Source organism: Agelaius tricolor, unplaced genomic scaffold (genome assembly GCF_023055355.1).
Source record: "Agelaius tricolor isolate 1412-34295 unplaced genomic scaffold, bAgeTri1.0.p SCAF_21, whole genome shotgun sequence".
Classification (NCBI taxonomy): Eukaryota; Metazoa; Chordata; class Aves; order Passeriformes; family Icteridae; genus Agelaius; species Agelaius tricolor.
Window position 1 is genome coordinate 12374770 of NW_027269281.1, and position 20454 is coordinate 12395223.

General features: G+C 45.3%; 3 long non-coding RNA genes across 5 annotated transcripts in view; 1 reads left to right on the forward strand and 2 right to left on the reverse strand.

The window, feature by feature from the left end:
- LOC139599004 (uncharacterized) overlaps positions 1-20454 on the reverse strand; it is a 303139-nt gene that overhangs the window by 5077 nt on the left and 277608 nt on the right. The window lies entirely within an intron of this gene.
- LOC139599000 (uncharacterized) lies at positions 2606-14132 on the reverse strand. 3 transcript variants are annotated; one of them, XR_011682130.1, is made up of 2 exons: positions 13370-14132; positions 2606-8633 (listed from the first exon to the last, which is right to left on the reverse strand). It is a non-coding gene; the product is annotated as an uncharacterized lncRNA (long non-coding RNA). The 3 variants fall into 3 exon arrangements; XR_011682129.1 differs by having other exon boundaries at positions 2606-8924; XR_011682128.1 differs by having other exon boundaries at positions 2606-9119.
- Positions 10837-18474, forward strand: LOC139599001 (uncharacterized). Its single transcript, XR_011682131.1, has 3 exons — positions 10837-11102; positions 13285-13497; positions 15781-18474. It is a non-coding gene; the product is annotated as an uncharacterized lncRNA (long non-coding RNA).

The following is a 20454-nucleotide window of genomic DNA, read 5'->3' on the forward strand; positions in this document are numbered from 1 at the left end:
GAAAGGAGTACACAAAGATGAAGAGTGGCAGAATAAGCCTCTGGAGGAATTAGTTAGAAAAACACAGCAGATATATGTAAGAAGAGATGAGGAAAATGTAAAACCTAAGGCAAAGATGATGGCAGAGTTTTTACAGCCTCGGAGAAATAAACTGCAGGGTCCAAGGGGTCCCCCGGGACAGAGGGGATGGTCGGCCACAAGGAAGTGGCAGAGGTATTCCCTCCTTGGCCGGGTAAAGCCAACCCAAACAGCGGTTGAGGAGGAACCAGTGCGCTATCTGCTGGGCAGAAGAGCATTGGAAAAGGGAGTGTCCACAGAGACAGCTGGACCCTCGGGAGGAGGAAGTCCAGAGGATAATGGAAATGGATTGTTAGGGGTGTCAGGGGCTCCCATTATATCAAGGACCCACCACTCTGGAGCTCTTGATAACTTTTAAGGTGGGTCCGGATCAAGAGGAGGTGTGCTTTTTGCTAGACATAGGGGCCTCTCAATCCACTTTAAATTTCATACCTAAGGGGGGGAAATTGTCAAAAAGATCTTTGATTATTCAAGGAGTGAGTGGAAATTATCAACCAGTGCATTTAATTCTACCCCTTTTAATAGATGTGGGAGACAGGTTTGAAATGCATGAATTCTTGTTTGTTCCTAATTATGATTGTTACTTAGTGGGAAGGGTTTGATGGCTAAAGTGGGAATGCAAATTAGTATTGTAAATAATGACAGTGTCCCACACTGTGATATCTTTGTGTAAAGTGTCTGAGAAGGCTTATGCTGAAATAAATCCAGAAGTGTGGGCAGCCCCAGGGAAATATGGAAAACTAGACATAGCGCCTCTCCAAATTACTTTGAAGCAACCAGGACAAGTGGTGTCTAAAAAGCAATCTCCTATTCCAAGGGAGGGAAGGAAGGGGTTACAGCCTGTGATTGAGTCCCTTCTAAAGGCAGGTCTTTTGGAGCCATGTATGTCTCCCTATAACACTCCTATCCTTCCAGTTAAGACACCAGATGTAACCTACAGAATGGTGCAGGATTTAAGAATAATAAATGAAATTGTCAAACCAAGGCATCCCACAGTTCTGGATCCCTATACCATCCTGAATCAGACCCCTTCTTCACATCAGTATTATTCAGTACTGGATTTGAAGGATGCTTTCTGGGGGTGTCTGATTAAAGAGGACAGTAAACAGAATTTTACCTTAGAGTGGGAACAGGAGGAAGGAGGGGAAAATGGTAAAACAACAATTGACCTGGACAGTCCTTCTGCAGGGATATGCAGAATCACCAGTTTTGTTTGGTCAAGCTTTGCAGAAAATATTAAGAGAGTTTACCCTCAGGAGTTACGTTGTTGCAGTGTGTGGATGATTTGTTTTTATCAGGGGAACAGGAAAAGGTAGTTGAGGAGGCCATTGTGAAGCCGCTTAATTTTCTTGCTAAAAAAGGACTTAGAGTGTCTAAAAAGAAGGCACAGTTGGCAGAATAAAAGGTCAAATATTTGGGACACATTTTGACTCTAGGGTTACAGTGTATTGATCCAGAAAGAATACAAGAGATTTTACAAGTACCATTACCCCAGATAAAAAAGGAGTTACAGCAGTTTTTAGGGTTGGTGGGATACTGCAGAGCATGGATTGAGGATTTTTCTGTTATAGCCCGACATTGATATGACTTTTTAACCCAAGATAGTCCTAATGTCATGGTTTGGACACCAGAAGGAAAGCAAAGCTTTAGAAAATTAAAAGACAAATTGGTTAATGCCGCAGTCTTAGCTCTTCCAGACTCAAAAAAGGAATTTGAGTTATATGTGGATGTTAAACAGGGCCATGCTAAAGGAATTTTGGTGCAAGAGCATGGAGGGACCCAGTGGCCTGTTGCTTATTTTTCAGAAATATTAGACCCGGTGGCCAGATGCTGGCCCCATTGTCTGCAGAACTGTGCCGCCACAGCTCTGGTGGTGGCTGAGGCCCAAAAGCTGACAAGGGGAGGGTATCTGATTGTTAAAGTTTCACATCAGATTAAAGCTTTGTTAACTGAAAGAGCCTCGAAGTGGATGACCAGCGCTTGGTTATTACAGTGTGAATCTTGTTTAATGGAACAAGAGAATTTAGACTTGAGAAGCGGGAAAGGGTTTAACCCAGCCTCCTGTTTGAACGGCCCTGAAGAAGGGGAGGAGCAGAATGAAATCCATGACTGCATTCAAGTGATAGATCTCCAGACCTAGGCTAGGGAAGATTTACGTGATACTCTCTGGCCTGAGGGAGAAAATATGTTTATTGATGGGTCTTCAAGGGTGGTAGAAGGGAAACGATTTACAGCATACCCTATTGTGAATGGAAGGCAATTAAAGGAAGGGGGCAGTTTTATTACGGCGGGGGTTTTTTAGGGTCTCTCTGACCCTGGCTGCTGTAGGTGTCCAGATAGTGAAGTCTTGCTGAGCACAACCTGTCCAGGTCCCTCAGGCAGACTCCCAGCCACAAGCAATCTTAGCAAGTAGCTCAGCTCTTGAGGGAGATCAGTTCTTTGGTGAATTCAACTCTTTAGTGATTTCAGCTCTTTGCTTGCTAAGTGCCTCGGCAGACGCAGGGAAAGAGAGAGGAGAAGTGCTGTATGAGGTTCCACAGAGGTGTCTTTATTGGCAGCTTCTGCAAAGGGTGACAGTGACAGCTATTCTGCTGAACAGTGCAGAAATAGGGGTTTATATAGGGTATAGGGGTTTTGGGAAACAGTCCAATAGTAAGGGTTGAGGCGAAAGTGACCTATCGTCTTAGAGAGAGATAATGAGGGTCCGAAGGTGGAAGAGGGGCTTCTTTGGTCCAGTCATCATGACTAGGCATTTCTTATCTTAGGCAAGTGACTGCCAGGGAGGCCTTGCAGGCCCTGTGGCTGCTACAACTCCACTTTCTGTATTTAGTAAAAAGGCGTTCCCAATAGTTCTTTTAAAACAATGGAAGAGGTGTAGGAACATCAGGGGGTAGGATGGTCGGGATGGATGGAGACGAGAGATCGCTGAAGCCAGGTCTTGGAACTTGCAGTTTATTACAGAGGGCATGGGTGCAGGGGCCCTGCTTGGAGCTGCCATCCGCAGCTCGGAGCAGGCCCAAGAGAAGAGAGGGGTAGAGAGGATGAGAGGGTAAGAGCGTAAGAGAGTAAAAAAGGGTAAGAGAGTAAGAGAGTAAAAGGGTACGAGAGCGAGGTTCCCATTACAATACAATAAATCTTCTGTGTTGAATATTCTAATTCTCACTAACTAATCTAGTACAACATACAAATCCTATAGCATTTACATACAGCCTATAAGAACCATTGCATTACCATACTGTGTTACATTTTAAACCCTAAAAACTACTCTTTGGACCCCTTCTGCTAAGCTAGTAGGGTCTGCTCTTACCCTTGGACCTGTCTGCAAGCAGAGGGTATTGTTTCATCAAAAGGGGATTACCTTTAACTGGCCACACCATTGTTTTCCAGTTGTTCAGTAACTAAGGTATCTCAAAGCTTGCTTTCATTTCAATCTCGCTTATAGTTTCTATATTCTCAAAATCTTTTGCCACGCAATCATATTTATAAGACTTTCCTGTTTCATCTTCCCCAACAAAGAGGCATGAGAACATAGCTAATACAATGACAATTGCAATGAAAATCCACAAAATTGCCTTAACCAAAGATGCAACCCATCCTGTTAATCCTCATTGACCAAAAAGGTCATTGACCCAGTCTGGATTGTTTTCCACTTTTCAGTCCTTCACAAGTTCCTTCAGTTTCTGGATGTTCGCATGGATGGATTCCGAGCGTGAAGAGAGATTGAAGCAGCACATCCCTTTGAAGTCTTGGCAGCCGTGTCCATGGGCAAGCAGCAGGAAATCAATTGCTGCTCAATTTTGAAGTGATGCATGTCTTGTGGTTTCTTCGTCTTTTAAAAGATCGCTCAGGGCAGGAGATGTAGCGTTGGCTCGCTTACTGAGCCAGCACCCAAGGTGATTGATTTCACCAAGGGCTTTAGCTGCAGCTACCCATGCTAGGAGTAGGGAGACAGCAATCTTTTTTGGCTTGTTCCAATCGTATAATTTGGGACGGCAATTTTCATCAAATTCTGTGTAGGATCTTTTATGGCATTTTAATTTGCTTTCTTTTTTCCAATTATGTAACAAGATTATATTTGGAGTGAGGGTAGAAAAATTTCCAAGGCTACAGGGACCTCCCTTGAGCTGTGAGGGGATCAGAGCCCATACTCGGTCATCACATATGAGAAACATTCCTTTGGGTAATACTTTGGGGTGGAGAGAGAATACAGAGATCACGCGAGCGGTGTAATTACACCAGTCTGGATAGTTATAGGCTTTGTTATGGGTGATATGTCTTTTCTGTATGTGGTTTTTGTCTTGTCAATTTTTGGCTAATTATTCTTCGGACGTCTAAAGTAAAATTTGACACAGTATGTTGCTTTGGAGGACTCTAACAGGTCCAATTCTTGGGGTTCCTCTAGAGCATTGGGTAACATTTTTGTCCACTCATCCCAAGTATCTACCAGGTTGGGTCTCTTACCTGTGATGTGGAAGAGCTCTGAATTATAGACAGGCCAGTCATCTGCTACGAAGGGAATTCCTACTAGACATGTGGAAAGTGGATTATCAAGGCTTCCCATGGATAAGCACATGTTATCCTGTTTTAATGTCCTTGCTAAGGTTACCCAAACATTAGGGCTAGGCTGTGGGCTAATCCAGCCGAAGATATACGGTATGGTGAGGAGTATCCAGGCAGCAGTGAGGACAGCACCAATGGAGATAATTTTCATCTTTGGACAGGGATGGGGCTTCTGATAGGGAATATAAGCAAAATTTGTTATCCTTATGGTGGGAGGGGAGGGTTAGGGTTTTCTCCCTTGTTCCTTTCCTCCTTTCCTTCCCCGCCCCCCCCCCTTTTTTTTTCTTTTTTTTTTTTTTTATAAGCTAAGGATGGGGGAGTGGGTGTAAGGTTAGGGGGTTTTGGTAAGAGTTGAGAAAGGGGAATAATAGGGTTTTTTAGGGTAAAAAGGAGAAATAACACGTAATTCAGATAACAATTTGTGTTCAGGCTGTGTCTGGCTTATGGCTTGATTGATGCAGCAGAATGTTGTTCAGCTTTCTGTTTTGTCTCCTGTCACGTGATGGGATGGTCTTTTCTTCTGTATGTGGACATTTGGCGACGCCTTTGTCTCCAGGCAGAACTGGTCTGGTTTTGAGAAGGTCTTGTGTTTGACGCAGGAGAATTCTTGTCAGTGTTTGTAGGAGTAGTGTTTGCAGTACCTAGGTATGGTTTTATGTTTTCTCCTGGGTATCATCTTGGGCCAGATGGTAGTAGAACACATGCATACCCTCTCCCCCAAGTAATCAACTGGAAAGGCCCAGAAATTTGATGTGTTTCTGGGTCCTTCTGTTTGGCGGGAGAAAACAAAACTCCACAATTTTGTGAAAGTTGTAAAGCCAGTAGGTTTGTTACAGTGCTGGATGCATGTGGAGATTACTCTCATTAAAAGATATGCGTACCTCTGGGAACTGCAGATCCTTTTTTATCCTCCTCTCAAATACATATGCATGCAATTTCACAATAGGTTCATACATATTCATTTTCACAAATTTCATGTGACATTTGCTGCTAATTCTTCTTTATCAGAAAGAATTCCTAGGTCAAGTTGACCTGCTCTCACAGCAGTCTCTGTCTCTCTGTCTCCCCCTCCTTATCTCTGTCCTTTGGCTGAAGCAGTTTCTCTGAGCCTAGGCTTTTTACGAGAACAGGCAGTCAGACTAAACAGCTATGTTTTCAAACTACAGACTTAACTCAAAGATGTACATTTCACCTAAATCAAAATAGATTTCTACCCTGGAAAATGTCCACTCTGTCTCACTTCACTGGCACAGGTGGTTTTTCAGTGAGCTTTACTTGGGTGGTATTTGAGAAGTGGCGAAGTACTGGGGGGTCAGACTCCAATGTTGTACAATTTAGGAAGCTGATGATGTAGAGAGCCTTGCAAAGTCTTTCAACTGGATATATGATTTTTTTTTCTCCTCGCTGCTGATTGAGGACTCTTTTGAGGGTTTGATGTGTCCTCTCTACAATGGATTGTCCTGTGGGATTTGCAGGTATGCCTTTCTTGTGTTCTATTCTCCACTCATTGAAGAACTTTTTTGACCTACAAGAGGTATAGGCAGGTCCACCATCTGTTTTGATCTCCTTTGGTACTCCCAGGGTGGCGAAGGCAAAGAGGAAGTGCTTAATGGTGTGCTGTGTAGTTTCTCCTGGATGAGCTGATGCAAATATTGCTCCAGAAAACGTATTGACCGATACGTGCACACATTTTGACCTTCCAAAAGGTGGGAAGTGAGTTACATCTGTCTGCCACAGCTGGTAGTTGTTCAGGCCTCGGGGATTTACTCCCGTCCCCATAGATGGTATCTGGTAGTTTTGGCAGTTTGGCGACAATAGCTTTTGCTTGATCTTTTGAGAGCTTGAATATTCTGATAAGAGCAGGTACATTTTAAAGGAAAAATGTGTGTGATGACTTTGCCTGGGAAAAGATGTCAAGGACGTTAGCAGTCTCTATTGCCATGGCCAATGCATCCGCTTCTGTTCCCTTCTGTGATGATACCTGGGAGGTCCGTGTGTGTCCTCACATGCATTATATGGTAAGGTTGCTTTCTGTGGGAGATTAAGCATGTTAATGTAGAAATCAATTGGTGTAACTTTGGATTAGAAACTTCTTTGAGAAGAACATGTTCTGCTCTCATAGCTAAACCGGCAATGTAAACTCAATCTGTGACCAGATTAAAGGGTTCGTCTTTGAATTTCTCAAAGGCTCTGACAACAGCTGCTAACTCTGCAATCTGTGGAGATCCCTCCACTATTTGTATGTCAGATTCCCAGTTCTGGGTCTTAGGGTCCTTCCAGGTCATTACAGGCTTGTGGGATGATCCTGAGCCATCTGTAAAAATGGTTAGAGCTTTGAGAGGTGTTTTACTTTGGACTAATTTTGGGGTCAGATTAAAGGCTGCATCATGATTAAAAAGTTTATGTTTTTGGATATGGATGGAAATTTTGCCTGTATAGCTATCTAGGGCGAACTGAACATTTTCATTGGTCTGGAGCAAATGCTCCAGGTCCCCAGTGGTCAGTGGCAAGTATATGCATGTGAACTCACACCCTGCAAGAGAGCGAAGGCGAGTTCTGGCTTTTTTTATTAGATGCCCCATGATTTCCTGGAAGGTGGTAATTGTCTTTGAAAACTGATTGTTTGTAAAGATCCATTCCAGTATCAATAAAGGGTCTCGAAGTTGAGGATTCCATTGGAAAATCAGTCCGTAGAACCGGGGTGCTTTTCCCAGAATGACGAACTGGAAAGGCAGGCTGGGCTCGAAGCAATGGGCTTGGCATGAAGACATGGCTTCTTGAACCTTGGTGATGGTGTCTCGGGCTTCTGCTGTGTGAGTGCGTGGAGAGTCTAGATCTCTGTTGCCACGGAGAAGGTTGAACAGGGGAGCAAGGTCCTCTGTTGTAATTCCTAGCAGGGGACGTACCAAATTGATGGATCTGCACAGACTGTGTAAGTCTCTCAGGGTTTTTGGGTCGTCTCGGATGGCGAGCTGCTGGGGTACGATGGTCCTTTCACGGATCTGGAATCCAAGATAAGTCCATGGGTTGGTGTACTGTAATTTGTCCTCACGGATCTCGAATCCTGCTTTTTCTATGGTTTCAATGGTCTTTTTAACTGCTTTGTCTAAGTAAGTTTTTTCTGATGCACAGACCAGGATATTATCCATATAGTGGTAGATGATTGCATCTGGAAATAGGTTCCGAATGGGAGACAGAATGTGAGCAACGTACCACTGGCATATAGTGGGCGAGTTTTTCATGCCTTGAGGAAGATAACACCAATGATATCTTTTGATTGGGGCCTCTCTGTTAAGAGAGGGAATGGAGAAAGCAAACCGTGGAGCATCCTGGGGGTGCAGTGGAACGCTGAAGAATCAGTCCTTAATATCTATGATGGCAAGTGTCCAGTCTCTAGGCAGCATCAGTGGTGAAGGCAGGCCGGGCTGGAGAGGGCCCATGTCCTCGATGACCTTATTGATTTTGCGAAGGTTGTGGATGAGCCTCCACCTGTCCGTTCCAGGTTTTTGCAGTACAAAGACTGGAGAGTTCCAAGGGCTGGTGGTCTCAATGATGTGGCCTTTGGCAAGCTGTTCTTCCACAAGGGCTTGTAGTGTGCGCAGTTTGGCTTTAGAGAGAGGCCACTGTTCAATCCAGATCGGGTCATGGCATTTCCAGGTGAGCCGAGTGGTATCTGGCAGTGCACTCTCCTCAGTGGCCCCAGTTAGAAATCCCGACTGGGAATATGTAGGGGAACTCCCCATTGGGATAGAACATACCTGCCCCAAAGGGTGATGGGGACCCTTACCACAAATGGGTGGATGGTTGCCAACTTACTTTCAGGCCCCTGGATGAGGATGTTGTGCTTGCTTCACATAGACACTGGGGCTCCACCGATCCCTGAAATCATGCCTGCAACAGGTTGTAGATCCCAGCGTGCTGGCCATTCTGAGCGAGCTATGATGGTCATGTCGGCACCAGTGTCCAGCATCCCTGGTCAGTAGATCATCTCTCCTCTGCAGGATAGACCACACTCGATGGTAGGCTTACTTGGACCCACAACTTGTGCCCACACTGCTGTAGGGTTGAGAGGAAGCTGTTTCCTGTGATTCTTTGGGAGTAGAAAGGCTTGTGCGGAGTTCCCCATGAAAGATAAAAGAGTAAGCCCGTGCAGCACACCTGGACATAGATTTCTTGTCCCGGGTGCACTGTTTGTACTTCTGGAACAACAAAGATTTCCTCTGGGCCATGGAGAGTGTCACCTATAATTAAGATTTCAAAAGGACCATCTTTTGGCCCTTGCGTGCCTGTGGGAACATGATAAACATCCTCATCATTAAACTCGATGGACAGAGCAGTTACCTGCTGGCGCCAGGTTCCCATCTGTATCGCTCCGTATGTTGGATCCTCTTCATGTGATCTGGAATCTCCTGGAATGATGCGTGGCTGGGTCTGGACAACTTTTGATTTGTTGTCTTTGTGCGGGGCCTGACCGCATTCTGCTGGAAGTTTCCCAGACACTGCTCTTAGCGCTGCTGATTCTGGGGTTTTTGGTAGGTGTTACAGGGGTTTTGGGTAGGTGACCTGTCTGGACAGTCTTTTATAAAATGTCCAAAGTCTCCACAGTGAATGAAGCAGGCCTGGTCTTTGGAAGCCACTACTGCATATGCACCAGAAACTCCTTCTGCAATACCCTTAGCAACTGCTTGGGCTACTGTGTTTTCAGTGGACAAATGACGTGTACAGCTTTCCACCATTTGCTCTATGGTAGGTTCTGTATCCAAGCAAGGGTAGAGCCCACATAATTGTTTTACACTGTTCATTAGCATTACTCATGCAAGTTTACACAACAATTCTTTTCTTGCCTCTGTGCTCTCTATCTGTTTTTCCAGAGCATCCTTAATTCTGTCCACAAACTTGATAAGCTTTCATCTACTCCTTGTTTAATATTGGCGAAATGTTGGGTAGGAATAGAGTCATCTGGGGTAAGAAGTAAGGAGGTTTTTGCTGCAATAGCCAAGTCTTGTAGTGCTGCCTCAGGTAAGGTGTTAGCTTGGTCAAAGGATTTCTGTAAATCCCCTTCTCCAGCCAGCTGTTTGACTGTAAAATCTGGCCTATTTTCATCTTTTGCATAGGTGTCTGATAATGTTTTTAATTGTCTTTTCCAATGCCTTTCCCATAGCATATATTCTGCCGGGGAAAGAAGGCAGTGGGCAATATTTTTAACATCATGAGGTACTAAAACATGTGCCGAGAAGATAGCTTCTAGAAAATTTCTAAAAATATGTGAACTTCTACCGTGTTCTTTGGCTATATTTCTTAGTTGTACAAGTTCTTTATTTGTGTTAGGTTCCCACATTGTTTTAGTGGTGGCACCACCTCTTTTTCCCTTTGTATAAATTACTGGGAAGGCAGAAATTCTCTGAGCCAGTTCCCAATCCCCTGCCTGAGTTGCTTCCATTTTGATTAGAGCCCATGGATCAATGTCCTCTGTATCAGAATTGGACTCGCTGTCACTATTGTCCTTAGTGGAAGAGTGAGAGTGAGCAAGCGATGCAGCATGCTTTTTATGGCGTGTTGGAGAAAGAGTTTGCAGGGGTGTAGGGGACTGAAGAGAGTGTGAGGAGGCTCATGGCATAGCTTGGCTAGAAGGAGGCAGCAGTGGAGTAGCAATGGCAGCACCACATGTGGCACAGCCTACGCAGGACTGAGGTGTGTGGAGAAGTGGGGGGTCTTGTAGGTGCCGTTCGGGGGCCCTGAGGGTGGGTGGGTGGTTGCAAAGCTTGGGGATGCGGGCAAGGGAGAAGCAGGGGAGAGGAGGCGGTGGGATTGGCAGGGGCTGCCGCTGTCACAGTGGGCACGATGGGGCATATGGCGTGGTTTGCCGGAGCTGCGGCAGGTAAGCAGGCAGGGAGAAGACGGTTTACTGCAGCAGGAATGGTAGCGGGGGTAGGGAGACACGTGACGGGGGTGAGAGGCACGGCAGCAGGGATGAGGGGGGTCGCGGCGGGCTGCGCAGAGATGTTGGAATGGGGGGGGGGGGCAAATCCGATAGGAACCGGCGCAGTTACACCCAAAGATAGTGTGGGGGGAGGGTGCAAGCAGCATTGTGGAGCCTTCCCATTCTGAGGAGGCTGTAATCTGATCATAAGACTCCTCCCATGGGACACCTGATAAAACCCCACAGCCCTGGGTCTTCGCTCTCTCTGCTCTCTGGGCTTTGCTTGGGCTCCTGGGCCTCCTCCTCCTTCTCCCCCCCGGCGGGGAGGGGAATAAATTGGACTCTCATGCTAAACAATGAAGAGACTTGTCTCATCTGTTTTCCCTGCCATTGGTTGTGGACTCCCTGGACACGATCTTCACTGCTGTCACACACTGCTACAAATGGTGGAGAATGCGGGCAACCAGTGAGGACAGGCCAACCAGCACCCCTGTGAGTCACCTGCAGATTGATACACCCTGTGGGACCCCCATCTTCCATGGAGGTAAAATGCTTATAGGGAGGGAAACATCCAGTAAGGGGACTGGCTTACTGGGACTGAGAGATGAAACTGACATCAGAGCACAAGTCCTTTCATTCTTCGTGGGATGGAAGTTTTAAGAGCTTCAAGCAGCTAGTCTGCCTGCAAAAAGGACCATGCTTGGGACTCTTGTCAACTTTCCCGACACGTCTGCTGCAGTTTATGGACAGTAAAGCCTGAGTGGCTATTTATGGACGGTTATGGATGATTTGCATGCAGAATGTCGGTGCCCTAAATCAGTGGTCCTCCCACCTGTGAACCCCCACGTTTTTAGTTTCTGTGAAGCTGCCTGTATCTTTCCTTACCCTTTGTTCCTAAGAGTGCAGCAAGGAGTGAAAACTGCCAAGATGGCTCAGAGTTGCTACCATCTTCTCCATCACTTTCTGCCCATCTGCCACCCCATCCCCCCTTTCCCTGAAGGAGGACAAGGTCGGAAACCGTCCAGAGCTGACGCGGGAGTGCTACCATCCTCTTGCCACCCTGTGTCCTTTATCACCCCCATCTCTTTCCATATCCCCCGTTCCCTGCCTGGGAAGGCACTGGCCACGCCGTCCAGGCGCTCCTTCTCAAAATGGCATGACCATGCAGTTTTGAGATCCCCTCTTTCCCACAGAGTCCTTCTTTTCCGGTCCCGTGCCTGCCCTTCCCCCTCACCTACCTTCCCCCTTCCTGCTGCGTGGCTGCAGCTGGCTCTGCAGCTGGCTCTGCCCCTGGCCTGCAGGGCTGTGTGAGGTGAGGTGGGGCTGCTGAGCCCTAAGACAGGGCCGGCCCCGCTGTGCCTGCAGGAGACAGGAGGCAGAGACAGCATGGCAGGGCGGGGCAGCCTTGGAAAGGGCAGAGCCCTGCCATGTGCTGCAAGCTGTCCCACTGCTGCTTTCACCCTTCCTTGCTTTATAGTCATCATCATCAGAATCCAACAGAGAAACACCTACAACACCAGTACTAAAGCCGAGATAAAACACTAAGGACTGTGCCCCTTGTAAAAGAGGAGACCAAAACCAGCACCCCTTCTGGTGAGAAGATCAAAAGCCAAAGGAGAATGAACTATTAACCCACTAAGCAAAAATGTATTCATTTAACTCAGTATCATAATTTCTGTTACTTTATCCTCTGTAATTAAGTCTCAAATGCTCTTCTATTACTGTTAATTCAGCTTAATAATGTTCATTATAGTTTTGTAAACCATTAAGTCATATTCCCGAGAATCCCCTTTTTTAAACCAATTTATAAATGGAGGAATTGTGGAGCCTTCCTGTTCTTAGGAGGCTGTAATCTGATCTTAAGACTCCTCCCATGGGACACCTGATAAAACCCCACGGCCCTGGGTCTGTGCTGTCTGCTTTCTGGCTCTCTGGGCTTTGCTCGGTCTCCCGGGCCTCCGCCTCCTCCTCCCCCCAGCAAGGAGCGGGGGAATAAAATGGACTCTCATGCTAAACAACGAAGAGACTTGTCTCATCTGTTTTCCCTGCCATTGGTTGTGGCCACCCTGGACACGATTGTCACTGCTGTCACACACTGCTACAAATGGTGGAGCATGCAGTGGATTGCACAATAGGTGGAGTGGAATCTGCGCTAGCCATGTCCGCTAGCCATGTCCGGGGGGAGAGCGGAAGGTTGGGCAGGCCCAACGGACGCTGGAGTGGCCCCAGAGATGGCATTTGGACCCAGAGAAAGTGAAGGATAGTATTCAGAGACTGAGAGAAGAGGAATGTTATCCGTGTTATTAGCATTTGAAGAGAGAGTCTCTGCTGAGAGAGATAAGATAGGAATGCCCTCAGCAGGGGAAGGTTGCAAAGAAATTGAGCTCTTAATATTCGTTTTTTTCAACCGCTTTGGTAATAGAATGAAAAAGAGGCAAAAACCGAGTTACAGAAAAATCTTCATTAGTTTGGAGAGAATATATTCTTGTCCCTACTGTGTCCCAAAAAGAATCTAGAGTGATAGTGTGTGTGTTAATATCTGGAAACTGGGAAATAATCAATTTTATAAATTTTTTCAAGTTAGTTTTTGAGAGATTGCCTTTAGAGAAAGAAAAGCTGTTAGCAGGTAGGATTTCTAGGATTTGTAAATATAATTCTCGTTCTGCGATCATTTTAATTTACTAGGTTTTGATCCCATACTGATATAATTCCCTATTCCCCTCCAGCAGTAAAAAGAGAAAAAAGAAGAAGAAAAAAAACCAAAAAGGACCCAAGATAAAAGCATGCAAGAAAGGCTGTTTTAAAACTTACACTTCTTCAGCTGAATGTGGGTCAAAAACTGCTGATGGGTGGTCTGCTGTGTCCGACTCCTCAGGATCTTGTCCCAGATGTTGATGTGGAGGGTCGTTGGATGCCTCTTCAGAAAACTTCTTCTAAAAGTGAGAACTTATCTTCAGGAGGTCGTAGCAAATCGAGGCAGTAACTATTCAAGACAAATGCTGCTCTCTGGGGGTGCCAGGATGCCAGCAGCACAGTTTGGGGCCCCAAATTTTATTACGGCGGGGGTTTTCGGGGTCTTTTCAACCCCGGCTACTGTAGGTATCCAGATAGCGAAGTCCCGCTAAGGACAACCTGTCCAGGTCCCTCAGGCAGACTCCCAGCTGCAGACAATCTTAGCAAGTAGCTCAGCTCTTAAGGGAGATCAGCTCTTTGGTGAATTCAACTCTTTAGTGATTTCAGCTCTTTGCTTGCTAAGTGCCTCGGCAGACGCAGGGAAAGAGAGAGGAGAAGTGCTGTATGAGGTTCCACAGAGGTGTCTTTATTGGCAGCTTCTGCAAAGGGTGACAGTGACAGCTATTCTGCTGAACAGTGCAGAAATAGGGGTTTATATAGGGTATAGGGGTTTTGGGAAACAGTCCAATAGTAAGGGTTGAGGCGAAAGTGACCTATCGTCTTAGAGAGAGATAATGAGGGTCCGAAGGTGGAAGAGGGGCTTCTTTGGTCCAGTCATCATGACTAGGCATTTCTTATCTTAGGCAAGTGACTGCCAGGGAGGCCTTGCAGGCCCTGTGGCTGCTACAGGGCAGGTTAACGCCCACTTGGTCAGCTCAGACAGTGGAGCTGTATGTGTTTGTGCGAGCCTGTGAATTCTACCAGGATAAGACAGTGAATGTTTTTACTGATTCTAAATATGCATATGGGGTGATACATGCATTTGGGAAACTATGGGAAGAAAGGGGTTTATTAACCTGCAGGGGAAAGACATTAGCTCCTGAGAGCTTAATCTCTTGCCTATTGGAGGTGGTGAGCTTACCAAAAAAGGTAGTGATAATACACATCCAGGGGCACCAGGCAGGGTGCTCAGAGCAGGCAATACGTAACCGACTGGCTGATGAAGAAGCACGAAAAGCTGCATTGCTGGCAGAAATCTCTAAGACCCTCCCTTTGCTCCCAGTAACCCCATCACTGTGGTGGTGTTTGAGGGTCCCCAGGATGAGGGAAGAGATGAGAATCTTGACTCCATGTTTCAGAAGGCTGATTTATTATATTATGATATGATATAATATGATATGATATATTATAAGAAAATGATATATTAAAACTATACTAAAGAAAGAGAAAGGAGACATCAGAAAGCTAGAAAAGAATGATAGTAAAATCTTGTGACTGACCAGAGTCCTGACACAGCTGGACATGTGATTGGTCATCAATTAAAAACAATTCACATGCTGGGTAAACAATTCTCCAAATCACATTCCAAAGTAGCAAAACATGGAGAAGCTGAAGCTTCCCAGCTTCTCAGGAGAAAAATTCCTGGCAAAAGGATTTTTCATAAAATATGTCAGTGACACACCACTGCCAGAGAAACTGTCTTTTCCACCAGAGGAACTTAAGATAATTAAAAAGAGTGGGGCAGAGGAAAGAGGAGATAATTGGTTTACACGGGATAGTAAGCAGTGGATACCAAAAGCTCTGGCCTTACAATTGTTAAAACAACTCCATTAAGGGAGTCATTGGGGCTCCCGAGGACTGGCAGAAGCCTTCCTCAAAAGGCATGTTACTGTGGGTCTTTTTATTCTAGCTAAGCAAGCTATTGAGGGTTGTTTGATTTGTGCTAAAACCAATAACAGAGTTACAAAGAAACTTGCCAGGAGAGGGAGACCTTGGGCTATACGTCCCTTCCAGAGATGCAAGGTGGATTTTACTGAAATGCCCCAAGTGGAAAGATTCTAATATCTTCTGGTAATAGTATGTCAGTTAATAGGGTGGCCAGAAGCATTTCCAACCATTTCAGCAACTACAGGATCAGTTATTAAAGTATTTTTGGAACAAATAATTCCAAGATATGGGATTGTGGAAGCAATAGACTCAGGGGAACTCATTTTGCAGGAAAAATTCTTCAAGGGGTTATGACTGCTTTAGGGATACAATGGAACTTCCATACCCCCTGGCACTCCCAGAGTTCAGGCCAGGTTGAAAGGATGAATGGAGAAATAAAGAAACACCTCCTGAAGGTGGTGATAGAAACTAAGATGCCATGGGTACATAAGGGCCAGACCCAGGGGAGATATTCAATTATCTCCCTTTGAATTGATGTTTGGAATTCCTTACCCTTGTAATTCTAAGCCAAGTGGGGGGGGGGGGGGGGGGTAAAAATAAGTGATGTATATTTGGAACAATATGTGGCCAGGATCCTGTCTCTTGTGAAATCTCTTCAACAGGAAGCTCAGCTGGCACAGATCCTGCCTTTGGATTTTGCTGTTCACAACATCCAGCCAGGGGATTGGATCCTAGTTAAGGAGCAGAAAGAAGCACCCCTGGTGGCAAAGTGGCGTGGACCTTTCCAAGCATTGCTAACCATAGAAACGGCCATCAAGACAGCTGAACACAGCTGGACTCATCACACTTGGGTCAAGGTGTCTGAAGCCCCGGAGATTTGGACATCTCAACTGGAGGAGAAGGATGGGAAGCAGCGACTGACACTCTGCAGGAGTGCACTGGAGCAGTCGCCAGTGCATTGACCTTGGGGGAAGCCCTGTGTGCCTACCCACAGACTGCCTGCTGAAATAGTTTGTGTGGACATCCCTCCTCTCAGATCTCCAGTCATTGGGGGCCAATCCTTGTTGTCATTGTTTTCTTTATGTTAAGCCGTTTCTGTGCCTTCTCTCACCACAGGTGGTGTGGAACACAACGTGAAAGTGAAAATTACATTAGGAGATTAGATTACACCATTTGAATGTTTCTCTTAATAATCTTACCCTTATATTGACAGTTAGATTGCAGCCAAAAGTGGGAAAATAATGTTTTAATCTTGGGAGAAGAAGTAGCAAAAACCTTTAACCTTAGCAATTGTTAGGTCTGCGGAGGGCCAGGAGGATCTGAAGACTAGCCATGGGTGGCCAGCCCAGTCGAACCTAAATGTTGGGTTAGCACCCTGAGTGAGGTCCATAATGGAACAGGATTTTGGGATGAAGAAGGGAGCCCATGGCAGCTTCATTCTTCTGAAAGAGGCATTTATTGTCTAAATAGAACAGGAAACATATACGTGAGAAAAAGCATTTGTGACCGGACTTTATCTTTGGGTTTAGATTGTTGGACCCCCAACTGCTCTCCTTATGATTGTTCCAGATATCAAGGCAGATGGAATCAAATGCATGTTAAGCTTACTAAGGGTTGCTGGGTAAGCTGTTCCTTCCATAATTACCAAAAAAATTTTGAAGACTGTAATGCAGTGAAAAAGGATAAGTTTTTCTGACCCCTTATTTTTAAGCTGCCCCCGAGATAATTCCACAAGTAGGACACATGTTGTCCGTGGCTATCAGTGGAAGTGGCAACACCGGAATGGAACTCAAACCCTTTTTGATAAGTTCTGGTCCAGATCTAACAAAACAGATCTGGGATGTAACTGCAGGTGGAAACCTCATGTGGGAGCTTGCAAGTGCAAATACTATGATTCTTATGGCAGGGCACCTATTGTTGGGGGACCCTTAGGCCGAGGAAGCAAGTTGCATTTTGACCCACCCATTGATGATGAAAATTGGAAAGGTCCCTTTGCCAATGGGACCTGGGCTTTAAAAGGGCATTACTGGATTTGTGGCCAATATGCTTACCACAGGTTACCCCCAAACTGGTCAGGGATATGTTATGTAGGGTATATTAGACCATTGTTCTTTCTGCTACCACAAGTTCAGGGAAATCAGTTAGGAATCAGGGTATATGATGACCTAATTAGAGAAAAGCAGTCAATTGATGTATCCATGGTTGGAGGGAGCACCCAAAAGTGGAGTAAAGATGAATGGTCACCTAAACAAATTATACAACACTATGGACCAGCCACATGGAATCCTAATGAATTAATATCAGGTGCCAGAAAACCGATTTATAATTTAAATCGGATAATTTGGTTACAAGCTGTCTTTGAAGTAATTATGAACCAGACAGCTACAGCTCTTGACCTCCTTGCTGACCAATCTACTCAGATGAGAAATGCAGTATTTCAACATTGGGTGGTATTAGACTATATATTAGCAGAAGAAGGGGGAAAGTGTGGCAAATTAAATGACTTAAACTGCTGTTTGCACATAGATGACAATGGAAAGGTGGTGAAACAAATAACAAAAGAAATAAGAAAGTTAGCTCATGTACTGGTCCAAACATGGAAAGGATGTGAATGGGACATGTTTTCATGGTTACCTGGTGGACTATGGGTTAAACAAATGCCTTTTTTCCTCTTATGTGCTGTAGCAACTCTCATCTTTTTACCATGCATGATTCCTTGCTTAGTACAACTTATTCAACATGTCATCAAAGGGATGCAGGTTGTAGCCACGCCTACTGGTCCAGAGATGGCTACAAAAGGACAGAAATTGATGTCACTGCAAATAATTGCAAAACCAAAAAAAGACCCAGGAACGGGAAATTAAGTCAATGATAATTAAAGTTTGTAAAGACAATTGTTAAAAAGAAATAGAAGAGGAAGGACTGAGAGGAATGATGGATTTGTATTTACAAACAAGCTGTGGGTCTGCTGGTAAATAAAACTAGCACTGAGAGATAAAAGTAACAATGGGAAGGATTCCACTGATTGATGAATAGCAAAAGATATTTGCCTTTACAAACAAACTGTAGGTTTGCTGATAAATGAAATTGGATATTGAAAAATGAAAGAAACAATGGGGAAAACCCCTAAATTCCATAAGAATTAAAAATTAACATGAAGGTTATACATTAGAATGAAATAGTCGGTATCAGGCGTATCAGGAAGTCTGTACCTCTCAAGTACCTCAGCCAATGGGGAAAGAGAGAAGGGAAATGCGGCTGGGAAATTAGGACAAAAAGGAGGCTGCGTCCTCCAAAAATTTGAGAGACACCAAGGGGCATGCCTCATGGCCTCTGTTTTTATTAGAATAAAGTAAAAGGACTCCTCTGTCTCGCTTTTTGGACATAATCCTCTGGTGTTTGTGGAATAATTTTCCTGACAGGAGGTATTTTGGGATCGTCATCCCTATAGTCAAGACCCCTTTTCAACTTTCCTTTGCTACCCACCCTGGATATCCATGTCCAGTGGTCCTTTCCTGTGGACTCTTCACGGACCCCCCTGGTCCACCTCTCTGTCTCCTGGACAGTCTCAGGTACCAAATTAATTGCCTGGTGCTGGCCAGCATCGACGGAAACTGGTCACCTAAAAACTGGGCGAGGCGTGCCTCCAGCTCCTCTTGCTGCATGCTGGACACAGATGTTGGAAGGATCCCGGATGATACCCCATTTTGTATGGAAAATCATGCTATGAAAAGCCAGTGTCCACAAAGGAGGAAGAGGAGTCCTGCAACTTTGTTCAAATAAAGGGAGAGAGTCCACTGGGCCACATGCCCACAGGGTTGTCTCTCTCAAGGTTTCAGAGGGTGCAGCCTCCTTTTATCCCAAACTCCCAGCCACATGTTGCCCTCTTCCTTTCCCCATTGGCTGAGGTACTAGGAAGGCACAGCCTTCCAGAACCACCTACCACATATCCCCCTCCTTGAACCTGTCATTTTACTCCAAAGTAAGGAAGTTCAGGCTTGTGCAGACCCCCTTGACTGTTTCAGGAATCTAGCTGTCTGGGCTCTGTAACAAACCTGGCTGCTTGAAGTTAGTAGAGATATTAAGACCCATTTCAAAGATGTTAACATCCATACCTTCACCCATCAAATTCTTTGTAAAGACATCTTCCCTATCACTCTGAACCCACTCTAACACATTGTCTTGATTTAAGACAATTATAACAGGTGGACACTAAAATGAGTTACCTCCACTTATAGTTTTGACCAATCCCTTTCCACTAGTAAGGAGAAACGAATACGAGTAGATATAAATGAAAAAAATAACAGTTTACTAAAATAATGAAAAACAGGAAAAACCATTAGCAGTAATAGTCTCTAGTTACAAAGTTGCTGAAATCTTGCAGACTCCCCAGGAACAAAGACAAACTCAAAATGACAGAGTGACTCCTCCCCCCAAGATGGCACCTGCCTGTAGGGAGATAGAGGGAAAATGGCGGCAGCCCTCTCCCTGCCACTTATGTCTCCAGTGGCAGCAGCTCCGTCAGTCAAAGTGGCTGGCACATTCCAGCAGCTGGTATCAGTCCAGGGCTAGAACTCACAAAGGGACTTCACCTTCCTCTCAGCAGAAGACGGCAAGGCAACTGCCTGGAGTGACTCAGACTCCGTGCCTTCTTGCCTCAGACAGGCACTTCTGGTGGGATGGGGTTACCACATGGAACAGAACTGCTCCACTCCTCCCAGAGTGAGGTAAAGCTGGGAAGGGGCCCTGGCAAAAGGGATGATGATCTCATAATAGCCCCGGAGAGTCCCTTGGGGAGAATGCTGAGGTCTTGGAACAGATTATACATTGACTGAGAGGTAACTATGGAGATCATGGTAAAATATTATTATTTCGTGTGGCTAGAGTATAAGTTGCCAAAGCAGCTTATATGGCCACCTTATGGAAGAGATAGAATTCATTTGTGTCAAAGTATGTGGTTGCATTTAGAGGAGAATTGGAAAGGATTGATTGAGAGGGAATGTGGTAGAAACAAGCAACAGGAGAGATCTATGTGTTAAGAAAGGAGGAAGAAGAAGAAAAAGGGGAGAAAGAGAAAAACACTGAAGACTGGGATGTTTTTCAACACCTTCCCCCGTCTTCTCCAGTTTTGCTAGCTGACCCAGGGCCAGCTGCAGGTCCCCTGTATCCTCAACTTCCGGAGCAAAGGGATCAGGGAAATACTGTTCTTATGGTCCCACCTGAGGATAATTATTGTATTTGCAGGGAATGTCCCAACGAAGGCAGGAATGATGAATCTGACTCCATGTTCTCAGAAGGCTAATTTGTTATTTTATGATACTATATTATACTAAAGA